Below are 14276 nucleotides of genomic sequence, written 5' to 3'. Positions count from 1 at the left end.
CTTCTTTTTCTCGCCTAAAAGTCACTCGATAACCTTGAATAAACAAGCAGTACCAAGAGGCAGGCTATTGTGAAATTGACTTCTGATGAACGCCAGGCTGGATTTCTTGACGTCCCTTAAAGTATCCTTTCAAACCAAGTTGTTATCTCGGCCTATTATTCATGTAAATATGTCAAAAATAACAGCAGCAGCAACCCAAGCGACGACTGCACTACGTGTAAGATACGCGCAAATGTCCCAAGTGCGTAATTGAAGACATTAAAACTGGAGTAATTTATCAGGTAGATAAAAGGGAAAACGTTCAGCCAGTCTTCCTGCATGCGCATGTATGTAATAAAGTATGCGTGTTGTAAACGCGAGCATACTACTGGATATTACGAGCTTTCGATTAAGTTTATCGTTTCAATTTGTTATTTTTACGTACTCCATTGGTCGCTTCACAATTAAATGACTCGGTCCTCTTTCTTTGCTGTTATCGGAACAAGTTGCTACAGGTATTTGTGAGTATAAACTCGCTCGCGTATACATCAACACGTGAGAAATACAATAGAAATTTTAGATTAATCTTTGCGAACTGGGCTGACCAGATTATTAAGGAATTCTCGATACCAGCGAACAAGTCGAAAGAAAGCCGCGTTGAAGGTGGTCAGGGGATGCACGTGGCAATTGTTATTAAAAATTTTTGGCGCTTGTAATTTACATTGCGTATTCAAGCTGTACGACAGAGAAAGAAAGAGAGAGAGAGAGAGAGAGATAGAGAGAGAGAGAAACTCAAAGAAAGAGAGAGACGCATGCCAACCACAAACCACAAGCTCTACATACGTGTGCTCGTGAAAAGTTGTCGGAGGTTAAAACTACTCGCATCGTATAATCGTACATGTACACGCGAGAATCGCAGGAAAATTGAGCATTAAATTGCGCTTTCTATTTGTTTCGCGTCCCTTTCACTTTGCTCTGCGCAGCACCACGTCGCTACAGTTATTACAACTATCAAGGTAATTGAAATCGTCACATTTTCCAGTTTCATAATCGTAATCGTAATCGCGACGTTATTATTATCGACGTATGGCTCAAAAACTTTCCAATGCAATTATTTACTCGGGTTGCTGTGTATTTGCAGTGCGCTCGGACATTGCTTTATCGCAATAATTACCCCGTTTAATCATTCTACACACGACCACAGTTGCAGAATTTACGACTCATCATCGTTTCATCTATACAGACGCGTATTACTCGAGTGTGTGCATGCAAATATATACACATGGATGTATAATAAATCACTAAGAGTTTTTTTACGCGCTCCAAAGATGAAATACAAAAACAAATAAATAAACTCGCTCATTGCATTGCGCTGAATGTATTATTACGCATCATAAAGTGTAACACTTATTACGTACAAATAAGAGAAGGCAACTGCTGCATTCGTGAGCTTAATTCGTTCTCGTTTGGCAAAATAAATTTTCTTCTCGGCTTCGGCCTGCAATATAATTTATACGAACGACTACTGCACTATGGGTGGTTGTGCTGGTGCAGTCATGGCATGGCAACCAACCTTAGCGTGAAGCGAACGCATTAGTACTGCGGTTCATCTTTTTCTCGAAGGATGTGCGCGACATGATGAAAAAAATTAGCCCCTTTAACCATACACACATACATAGCTGCAAGAGGATCGGACACGCCAAGCAAATTGGAGTCTTTCGTGCGCTCTCCTGCACGCGTTCACTTGTATACACTCGTTCGATGATGATAAAAAAAGGGACCAGATATTGTATGTAATACTTGTGGATGCCCAACAGTGAACTCGTACCGTATTTCCTCTTCATTCTTCTTCTCACTCCTGGACGCGCACGAGCTCTGCGCGTTATGTGAGCGGCTTGCCCAAAGAAAGAAGAGAAGACCCGTTAATACGATAATTGAAAAAAGATTGAAAATTTACTTCAACATATTTTGCTACATCGCGCGATCACCAAAAGGAGAAAGTGCGCAGTACCATTACACCCGACGAAACTCTTGTACTTGGCGATATTAACTTATACAGAACTGCTGCATACGTAAAATGTGTACATTTGTACTTGAAAAATCTACGAGTATATGCTGCACGTGGTGGAAACAGCGCCCGTGTCGTAAGTGAGGTTTTTTGTAAGAGAGAAAGTGTGCGTGTACAAATATATACGCACCAATTTCAATCAATAGCAGTATCAATATTTGACCGAGCCGAAACATACATATTATGCAGTCCGTAATATCAAGTATACCGTTTGTAAATAACGATTGATTTCAGCGATCCAAGATACGATCAGAGTTACCTAGTGGCTGTATTTTTTTCAGCGTAACGCAAAATTAATTGAAGCGCATTGTAAAATTTTGTCAAAATGACGTAATAACTAAGCATTGGATCAATTGAACGCAGCCCATCGTTATCAGAAATTTACGCTTACATTTCAATGTTATTGCTACGTAATCGCCAACGTTGTTTATTATTCAATTGGTATTTAACTGAAAAGTTGTCACCTTTTACAAATAATTTATAGATAGGATGCATTTTCACAACTTATCGCAAGTATTTAATATTTACATCACATTGAATAAAAAGATATTACTTACTCGTTCTGACTCAGCGAAGCATCACGTACGTTGACGACTGTAGATCTAGAAGACAATACGATTTCTTCTCCTTGCATCAATGCCAAACTTATACACTGTTGCAGATGATCTTTAATGATTTTGAAGTTGCACATGAGCCTAGCCCTGCACCTTTTACAGCGTATACCAGGTACACCAGTCCTACGGAGCGCCAGAGTGGACTCGTTGCTCGAGGCGGGATCGTGTTGCACAGAATTGCCATTGCTGCAGCTCGTTATTTTGTTTTCACTAGGCACACTTCTCGGCGGCATTCTCTTTCGCAAATGCCTCGAGTATGAAAAGAGGAAAGAGGAGAAAAGAAAAATCGTCTTCACTGCCGAATTGAAACGACGCTCTTTTCCTCGGCACGCAGTTGACGGGTACCCACGCGCGAATATTTAAGGAAGCAAAAAGAAAGAAAAGCGTGAAAGCCCACGCGGATAAGAGAGAGAGAGAGATGGTGGCAGGAATAGTGGTTTTTTAAAATTAAAAAAGTGCTAGGTAGCAGTAGGTAGGAGTTGGTAGGTGAATGTATAAAAAAAGTAGCTAGCGCAGTAGCTGAAAGAACACGAGCAACGTGAGCTCGAGCGCGAGCAGATTTAAAAGACCCGCGCCTAGAAATTAACGAGAGACATGCTTCTGCTGTGCAGTAGCTCGTGACGCGAATTTATAAAGACTTTTTCGGAAAAGCACGTATAATATGCACGTGCAGATTATCCTCGCCCAAGAGTTTTTCTTATCGAAACTGCGCTCCAATACGATCTTCTGACTAGATGATTATACACACGCGCGCGTGTTTGGGCACAGAGTCAAGCTCTCGCGAACTACTGCCGACTGCGGACGAAAATCGCTTGTGCACTACTACCGCGCATACGTAAGCAGTATACCGGTGTGCCGGTTCGCGCTAGACGCCGTCTCGCCGCAGCAGCTGATTCACGGACTGCGAGCAGTATCACCGCGCACCGTTACAAGTTCGAACAGGTCGAGACGCGCAAGCCTGCCACCGTGCCTGCAGTATACGTCTAGCGCGTCGCTCGGCTTGCTCACTCGGCACGAGCGATTTTAGTTCGTCCGTCGTCGCAGCTCGTTCCCGGGCCATGCGTCAGCCCCAAAAAACCGTTGCAAACTTTCCTCCATTATTCCACTCTTCTCGACTCCGTCGAGCTGTTTGTACCTGCGCGCTGCTAATTAGGAGGGTGGTCTCCTTGCATCCAACTTCTCCATGTATATGTACAGATTGTATAATGCGCCTACATTCTTCTCAAAGAGCTCGATTCTATTCTGGCGAAATTTTTACTTCATCTTCCGTCAGCAGACAAGCTACTTGTGATTTCTTAAAAATCGCCAATGTGTCATTGTTACCTCGGTGTGGCTGAGAATAACTGTATTTCAGCCCAACTGTCGACAAAAAAAAACATTTGTAATAACTTGCCGAAAAGTGAGTATTGTTTCAAGTATTTTCCTTAGTTAAACCATCGAATTCTATAAATTTATCAGTGGTAGATGTTTCTAGCAGAAATCTGAGAATAGCGTTGTAAATTCATAAATTCAAATGACAAGCCGCATTTAAGCTTTGAGCTATCGTCGCCTGCACCGTAACCTGACAGAGTGAGAGAGAGAGAGAGAGAGAGAAAGAAAAGGTGTTACTTTACATGAGAACGCCGAGCAGCGAGTCACAAGTGTCGAGATGCGCTTTTATTGCTTACATAAATAGGTATATCTGCTGGCTGCTAAAAACTACTTTTTATTCTGCGAGACCTACTCGAGCGGCTCCTGCTTCTCTTCTAATTCTATGCACGAATAAATTCATGAATGGCTTTCTGAAAACGATTTAACTTTCTTATGAGACGAAAAAATTTCCTCCGTGTTTAATAGACTATATCTATAAAATTGTCATTATGAAGATTTTGATTTATTCTTTAATGACCGAGAAGTCATATAATTCCTTATTTATAAGCTGACATTTAATTTTCATGAAAATTGAAATAATAATGAAAATTACGAAAATATAATTAAAATCAACGAAAAAACAAGCTACGTATATTTCAGAACCAATTACTTTTAGCTTGAATGATCAAGAATATAGTAAACAATTTGTGATTATCTTCCCTATATTTGTAAATTATTTTTTGATATACTATAATAGCCTTATTGAGATGAAAACTTTTTTAAATAATAAAAATTCTTTTTTCGTGATAAAAAGTTCGTTTCTAAAATTTTTTTGCGAATTTCAGTTTAGTAAATTACTCGCTTAAAAAAATTCTTTGCAAGATCTTTCAAAGTTTTGCTGAAGGAGGAGCCTAATTCAGACGTTTCCAGATGCTTTCGAAATTTTAATCATCAAAATCTATAAGATTGACTCAAGATGCTCTTTTTTGTTGACAAAATCATCCTTGCTAATAAAAAAATTGTAATGATTTTGCAAAGATCTTTATTTTTTGATTATCTGTTAGTTTTTTGTCACCGAATGGTATAATCTTCAGTTTTTTTAATTATGTTTCATAAAATTTATCTATAAGGTAATCTTAGAGAGATCATCTAGTGCAGAAGTCAACGGATCAAAATCATTTGCTAGATTGAAACTATTTTACAAGCTATTTCTGTCCTGCCCTTCAAATTTTTTTTTACTACAACTCGAGAAGTCTGTTTCTATTTTTGCTTATCTCCGTATGTTCGCTCAATAATTAATATTACCCATTTAATTTTACACAAAAAATCGAGAAAAAAATTCGTCGAATAAACCGAATATGTTTAACAAAACTATATTATTTACATACTGGTATCAAGTTTTGATCTTACGTAAAAAATTAATTCAAAGATGAACAAAAATAAGGGCTTAGCTGAGCTTATGTTTTTTCCAAATCCACAGAATTAGTAAACACACATTGAGTCAGAGAAATTGCAAATATGAATTGTAAGTAAAGCTTTAAGTAAACAAAACTATTCAAGTACGCTCTATACTTACCTCTCATTAAATGCAAAACATCGCGTCGAAACAATCCCTTGCTTGGAAGTTGAATGTAAGTAAAAAGAAAAAGCATAGTATTCAAGAACCATTATTCATTTCATTTATCTTAAATAATAGGCTTACAGCAGGATGCAATTTCTCAGACTACAATTTCATATACCAACCCGTTGATAGCATCAGAAAACACGAATTTGGCGTTAACAATCAAAACCGTCGACACGCTTGTGATACATTCAGAATTATACACTTTTTTCATTTGGCGAAATTCAATTTTCAATTAATAATTTTTATTGCTATCAACATATAAACTAGACAATATACTGAGAGAGCAGCATTGCGAAGAGAGCATTATTGCCTAAATCTATATATTTGGTTAAACATGTTTAGTTTGCAGAACTTGCAGCATTCATTGCTTCGATAAGCTGTGGACATTATAGCAATATACCTAATAGAACTAATATTTTCAAACCACCAAATTATGGGGAAAAATAGTTTTTTAGTAGCAGAATCGAGTAATATGTCTATTCATGATGTGCGTGCTTTGTAAAAAAAAATTATATACGATATAAACATGGGCTTTGCCCGCGCCCATTGTTGATTTTGAGTGCATTTTAATCTAATTTTGTGATGCACATCAACAGTTTTACGTAAAATGGCGTAATTTATATTGCCCATTTTAGTTTTCGACGTTTTGGAAAAGATGACGCTATGTGGTTTTATTTAAATATCAGAAAATCAATATTTAACCAAAATTAGGAGCAAATATTATTGTCTTAAAAATATGGTTCATCAGCTTCAGCTGTAAATGTACTTTTTCAAATCCTCGAAGGCCCTCGCCCAAATTTGACGGGCACTATTTTTTTCAGGTTTCTGAATCACTTGTAAGTCCCCAAAAAAAATTTCACGCGTGCTTTAAAAAAAAAAATTTTTTTTTAATGACAAAATAATAACATTTCGTGAGATTTACTCATACACGTATTGTACTTTTCGTCTGTCTGTCTTTTTCATAGTCATTCGTTGAAGAGAGTCTCAATTACAAAATTGTTCTGCTCGAGTATAATCGTGAGTAAATCGAGATCTTTAAGGAAGCAGCGTCAGGACTGCGCCCTGAAAAGTCTGCGTTGGCGACGATTATCCGACAAGTTTCCTTGCTTGTGTACATTGGTCGAAACACGAGGAAAGATAATAATCTTACATTTTAGCTGATGGTGATGGTGGCGGATGGTGGCGGCGACCTGCTTGGCTGCATGCAGTGCGAGTGCCGCTGGGGCCGTAGCTCCTCACTTATTTTTTTGCACCAAACGCATTCCGTAGGCTCACTCACTCGTTCGTTCGTTCCCTTTTACTTACTCGCAAATCCGTCTGTATGCACGTATACGACACCGAGAGCGAGCGATTTCTCGCTTTTGGCCAAGCGTGTGCCTGCTTCCGGACCGGGTGCGCTTTTGCTGGGCTTGGCAATACACACATATATAAAGAGCTGGTTCTTTGCTCTTTTTTCGGGCGACGAGACGAGGAAACAGCAGTAGTGAATAAACGACAACTACGACAACGACGGATGGAGAAAGGGTGTGTGCTGCTGCCGCTCGGCAACTTCTTTTTCTTATTTCGGGTTAACTTATTATTGCTCTGCTTTGCGCGCCTTTTACTGCAGGTGCGCCTTCGAAGGATAATACATACCTTTAGTTTTACTGAAAATTAAGGAGATGGAGTGGTAACATTTTAAGGTTGTTACTTCAATCGTCTAAAAAAGTTAGTTGAAAATTGGACGATGTCCGAAGAAATTGCACAACTTATACTACGGCATATTATCGCCCTGGCGCAAAGACCGTCTTGATAAATTTGAGCGAAAACGTGGCTTAGCCCTATGTTAAAAGGATAGGACTAAGGCACCTTTTTGCCTCTCGAATTTATTAAGATGGGTTTTGCGCTGGGACGACGATATTACCTTTCTTTTATTACATTTTCTTTAAAATAAAAAAGTCTAAGACCAAACATTATCTTTGAGGTCATTGAAATTAATATTATAAGTATATTCCTTAACTTGTGGTAAGTTTTACTACATATCATGCTCTTCTTGCCTGCTGTGTCGGAAATTGCTTTTATAATATACATCTCATTTGACGCGAGATGTTAAATTGAAATCAAATAATATCTTAAGGCCACCCAATGAGAAATCTCTGCTAATGTAAAATCATTTCATTGAAGCTCGGAAATCTTAGAAAAAATTATAATCTAGTATTTATGGAAGCGAATTAAGGAGGTTCACATGTCGGCCACCTATGCGTGGTTAAAAATTAACGGGTAATATTCCTTTCTCTAAAAATTCGCAAGAAAACCTGCTTAAATTAGTGACTAGTTATAACCTATTGAATTGAATAGTATCCTCGATCGCACAAATGTCCGTATGTACGAATCGATGTCGACGATTGTTTCAATATTGGAATCAACAAATCAATTGGCGATATTAACCTGCACTGTGTGATTAAATATGGCACCGCTTTTTTTGAGTGTCTCGATTAATGGAATGCACTTATCAGGCACAATTGATTAATTTATTCCATAGTAAAATTATTGCTACTCAGTTGGCTTTAAAATCATATTTTAGTATTATATTAATGCAAATTGATTCACTGTTATGGTTTTTAAGTCAAAATGTTAACTAAAACTTTATTTATAATAGTTGATACACTGTTATGGTTTTTAAGTCAAAATGTTAACTAAAACTTTATTTATAATAGTTGAAGAGCTATAATATTCCCTAAATTGGTACATTGTTCCACAATAGGTACTTTTATCATATTTTACGGTGAGATTAGAAATTGAACATTTGGACTAAATAATACCGCGTTAAGAATTTTGACGTAATATGCCACATACATATTTTCTGTATTGAATAAATTAAATAATATGTACAATATTTCCTATGAATGTAACAAGGAAATTAGTTCTCGATAGCAGTCAGTTTATAATTTATCCTGATACACATTATACGCACAAATACAGACGAATATCGCTTTTAATAATTCTTATCACTGTCGAATGCTATATCGCTTCACTCGAACCCTTTCGTCTTTTTTTGTCTGTCTTTTTCTCTCTTTCGCCTCGAGCTGAGCTATAAATATAAAACACACCAAATCGATTCTTGTGGTTTTTATTATTCTTCTTGACGGTTTGGCGCGACGCGTAATGAGGCAAGATTCAGGCATAAACCATAACGTAATTGGAGTGCCAGAACTCGTTAAGTAATACAAAACTACTGCCTCTGCCGATTGGCAAATTTTTGGTTGCATACATAGAACGAAGGACAGAGGAAGCTTCGCAGTGCCTTTTAGTTTGTGCACGAGCGCATGATATGTGATATAAAAAATATAAGAAATTTATCCCCCTCCTGGGGAAAAGAGTGGAAGAAAGCCAAACGAGACAAGAAGACTTGCAGCGGTAGTAATTAATGGAAGGTGCTGGTATTACATTATTAAGCGAGGCGTTTTCGCCGAAAACGTAACGCCCAAATATATATATCCAGTTCTATAAACCTTCTTTGATTTACCTGCCGGGCAATTCTTTGTTTTTCCTACTTTTATACAATTCGCTTTATCTTTTATATATATATCTTCGCTTTAATATAGCATCCGTAATGGTGGTAGTAACTGTACGAATAAGGAGGAGAGAGACCATGAAAGCTGAGGCTCTTTCATTAGCACTAATAATGACTGCTTCTCTTTTTTTCGGTCAAAGGATTGTGGTTCGCATAACGGGTCTGTTTACCGCTGCTACTGCTGCTCCGTAATCTTCGAATTCTGAGCATATAATTGTACGTAAACGCGGACTTTTGATTAATTGGTCAACTTTTTTTTTACTGACAGAAAAATTTTCAAAAAATTCAAGGTGGTTCCTTTTATTGAACATGAATAATGCATTGTATGATGCGAATCATATACATTTTATAAAAAGACAATTAAAATATTTTGTACCACAGAAAACTTTATCACTTCAAAAAATTACTATGCACTCATTACAAAACGAAAAATATTAGTAAGAGCATTTTATTTCTGATTTGGTCAATATATTGAGTAGTATAATAATGACGTATTTAAAAAATTTTATTATTAATCATCTTAAGACATTATTATTGAATACTTTTTTCTCTAATAAATTTTCGTCATTATTTCAGGTGTTTACGGTGTTTAGGGGTGTTTATTTTTCCTGGCGCATAGAACAAAGATTAAATTTAGATGTGAGCTTCAAGCCTCGGTTTCATTTTCGCAGACACGCCTTTTTGAGAAGCACAAAAACACGATAACACATTCTCATAATTGTGACTGTTGCCTTTTCTGCGCGCTCGTTTTCAATCTTGCTACGAGTTATGCTGCTCAGTACCGCCCTATGCTCTAACAGGTGCAATCAGTGTGCAATGCGCGTTGACCAATGTACCTCGCATGCTCGCCAGTTTATTCGAACCATATTACCATAGTCACTCAGAAAAGGAATCTCCCCATCTTTACTAATTGAATAATAACACCGCACTTTTAATTTATTTGCGCAAATACTCTGTTTCTGCCAGTGCTGCAGTGTTGATAAGCAGCTGCATGGAAACGTGATATAGTAAGAAGGAGTGAGAGAGAGAGAGAGAGAGAGAGACCAAATAGTAGTTTCTTTTACGGACCCTGTTCTCAAAGGACCACATCCGCTCTAGCGCGATGTTTGTCTTTGGTTAAATTACGTTCGAACACGTGAAGGCGATTTGAATATTTATTACTTGATTTGGACGTGGCTTAACTTGATACTAAATTAGCACAAGGCACCTTAAGTTTCGTTAGAAATGAATCCAACTAGTTCCAAGATTTTGATTATACCAGCTCAGTTTGATTACGAGAAAATTGAAGACGTACAATTTTATACATTTAAAATTTGACAAAAATATTGAAATTGAAATATATCACTCGAACATATTCTCTACAAAAATAAATTTTTATAAGCTAATGTTGCCTTAACTTCGAACAAAAGTATACTATAGGCCGATGCGTCATTGTTAAAATGGGAGAAGCAATTAAACCATGAGCGATTTTGGTGTTCTTTTCATACATAGTAATTCTCGTTTTTCATCAACAAAAAAAATATATATGAGCAATTCTCTGAAAAAGTCCTTTAAATTGGAGGCTAAGATCACGATTGAAATTTTCTCTCGCTTGAAGCGTGTAATCAACTTGATTATTGTTTATTTGTCAATTCTGAACAAATTCAAAAATTCAAGTATTCTTTGATTCTATAAAATTTTTTCGTCACGTTGATAGTTGTTAAGTGAAAATAATTTAATTGGCGCATAAATAATTTAACATTTGCTTGAAATAATACTAATTATTTCACTTTTCAAATCCTACTTGATTTTCGTTATTCCATAAATCAAAGCGAATAAAGGAATGAAAAAATTTTTTCAATGATTTCGGCTGTGCTAAATATGGAATAAATAATCATATTTATGATGATGATTCCAGGATCTTAACAAACGATTATCACCGTGGATTATATACGTTAAGTGACAAAAATTTTAATCGAGGTTTATGCTTAGAATTTCAAGGACTTTTTTTATAAAATTTCTGCACATATATATTTAAACAAGCTCGAAGTATAGCTATAAGCATGTGTAAAACATTACTTAATCAGAAATTCATTACTACGAGAGTGAATTGTCCGGCTGATCAGCTCGTTTCGAACGAGCCATCAAATTTGCTTGCTCGTCAACGTCAGTTTTGCTTGGAGCTTTTTCACGTCACATGCAAGCGAGCAAAAGAGAAATGTCACCTTTCCTCTCGTTAAATTTAAAAAGACTGATATTCTATGCCCTCGTACAGTTTCATCTTTGCGCTTCTGGGCCTTGCTTATATTCCAACGCGAACGTTCGCAGTCATTGACATCGTCATCCTTCTCGCTTGTTTTTTCTCTTCCTCGGCTCGTTGCTTACTGCGTGCAGCGTCAGCCCCGGGTGTTAAAGACTATACAACGACACAACGATTGCGGAGAAAAAAAAATGATATACGAGAATCAACCGCAGGCGGTCGTCAGATGTATTCTGCGCCGTTATATTTATAGTTTATAGTTCATCTCGCGCGTTACTCAACTCAGGCCACTGCAGCTGAAATTGGTATTCACACGCCTGATTATTGTACCTCGCTGCAGCCATTCAGCGTATTAATAATCACGCTCAATCATCGCTCGCGCGCTGCGAATGATGACTCTTTGTTACCCACACTTATTAGCCGACGATCGCGTGGCTGTCACTCGAGATAGCGCCGGTAGATTATTCGTCGCCCGTGCCGCCCGCTCTATCCCCTATTTCGGCGCATCGCATTTACGTGTAGTGTATACCTATCATGCGGAGGTTAATAGTTTCTTTATAAAGATACAACTAGCTTTGAGGAATATAATGCAAGGGGGAATCCAGTTCTTTTGTTGTCCGCTGCTTGTTTATAGGTATAACTCAGGGTACAAACGATTCAGGCCTGTTAGCGAATGCTTTACAAAACATCACCGTGCTTGCCTGCGATGTAGTTTGAAAAATTAAGTTATATATATTTCGGAACGGGGCTGAGCTTTGTACGTTGGCAGTAAATGGGTAATGACGCCGTCGTGTCAATCTGGAATTGTCCAAGGGACGATGAAAAGAACTGCAGGGCTGATAAGTATCATCGACATTGTGCGATCTGGCTAATAAACTATATAAATTGCTTACTTGGTATCGATACTCCCAGGTCGTAGATCGATAGTTGCGTGGAATATGCGAGACCCATACTTTTCGTTCAACTCGTTATGACGCTCTCTCTTTTTTCTAGTTATTCGAGTCCAATATTTATCTTGGTTTTTGCTCAGTGATCGATATAAATATATAAAAACGTAAATTTAATAAAAAAAATATATATATATAGCAGACTGTGATGAGTGGTTTCTTTCATTCATGGGAACGATGCTTTTTTGCGATCTTATTTTACGAGCAACGTCCGAGAAAAATGTATACTTTTGTTGTCGAATACTCCTCAGGTTTTTGTATTTGTAGGTACAACCTCGGTCGGGGAGAAATCATACTATAACGATACATTAGTGAGCGTTCTTCTCCTAAAGAAATTCAAGTAAAAATTAAACGCGTTCTTGTCATGTATGCAAAATATACGCAAACTTGACAAAATTCAATTGATAAAATCATGAGCAGTCAGCTTCAGGAATGAATTCAAGTCTCGGGAGAGAGAGAGATAGAGAGAAAGAAGGAAAATATCGCTGACAAAATCAGAACTCTTTAGCGAGAATTGCGACAGGAAAAATGGTATAGTCCGCGGAAATGAGATATTTAAATTCTTTCGTACATGCGCTCATTATGTACACGCATACATGGTGATATGCGATACGATACGATTTTGCATTTTTTGCGCACTCGCGCACGCTAGTAGCAGTAACTCGGCGCGTTTGAAGATTAGAAAAGCCGACATTATTAAAAGTCCAATTGCGCCCGTAGACTGAAATCACGGAGCAAAGTCAGATAATTCGTTCGGAAAAGTATTTGAATAATAAAAGATATTTCTCAACTGGGCGCGAGCGCGAGTAATTGCTTTACCGCGTCCATAATCAGTCTTATAATTTTAGGCAGTAAAAAAATTATTTCGAGAGATTGTGCAGCAGACTGTATTGTTATATAGCAGTATAAGCTTGGCATACGTATGCAGTTAGTACAGCAGTTGGGTATTCACCGCATAGAGTAAACATTGCGTATTAAAGCAATACGTTTAATTTATCTACGACTGCCATCTTAGCTCTCGAGTTGGCAGAGCTGGAAGAAGAGAGCGAGGGAGACGGAGCAAGAGTATCGCGCTACAATCCAGAGAGTAGACGAACGTAGTGTACCCGGCATCGTCGTAATTTTCAATGTAAATACCTTGTTCCGTGCGCGAATTCCCTCTAGGTCCTCTCGAGCTCTGCAGCGGCTGACTCTGCTCGCGCGCCGAGGCACATCGTGCGGCTGGCGCAGTAAAAGCCTATTTTGTATTCGAGCTCTAGCTAATATTTGACAGAGTCACGCGCGCCTTCCTCTTATATGATCAAATATTGTTCCGATATACGGAGAGAAGCATTTCGCGTGCCTGCACAATTAGCCCAAGTGTTATACTATACATGCGCGCATGTGCACTCTATGTGTTTAACGGGTATTAAAATACCTACGCGTATACATATTCTATTTAATTATGACGTATTCGCGTCGTGTTCGTACACGCAACGCGTGACGTGTATTCTTTCCATCGTACCCTCGAGCTATATATTGGATATATCTGTGCGCATTCGCATTATTATACGGCGATAATGGATGAGTGGCTAGTCAGTCACAACATCGCGCGCATCCCGAGCATTTTTAATTTCAGTCCGTCATGGATTATTTCGATCGAATCCCTTGGTTGGATTTTCTGCGATTCATATCGCTCGGCAACGAGAGACGTGGTAAGACGGAAAGAAAAAGAAACGGAACAAAAGAAACGGAAACTCGCGTATCAGTGCATTCGTCATTTTGTTCTCGATACTCGAAGAGCTAGCTAAATGCAAGCCAACATAACGAAAAATATTTCTCATCTTCCTCGTCGGCGGTCTCGAGAAGTTTTTCTCATCGAACTCTTTTATCGCAATTCTTTCTCAAGACGTTTATTTTTAG

The 14276-nt window shown here is 37.9% G+C and overlaps 1 protein-coding gene across 1 annotated transcript in view; it reads left to right on the top strand.

Moving 5' to 3' along the window:
- Positions 1 to 14276, top strand: part of LOC106648583 — a 128326-nt gene that overhangs the window by 13903 nt on the left and 100147 nt on the right. The gene's annotated exons all lie outside the window — the stretch shown is intronic.

This window comes from Trichogramma pretiosum, unplaced genomic scaffold, assembly GCF_000599845.2.
Source record: "Trichogramma pretiosum strain Unisexual culture from Peru unplaced genomic scaffold, Tpre_2.0 scaffold7, whole genome shotgun sequence".
Classification (NCBI taxonomy): Eukaryota; Metazoa; Arthropoda; class Insecta; order Hymenoptera; family Trichogrammatidae; genus Trichogramma; species Trichogramma pretiosum.
Note: the sequence above shows the minus strand (reverse complement) of the source record. Positions and strands in the feature narration are given on the sequence as shown.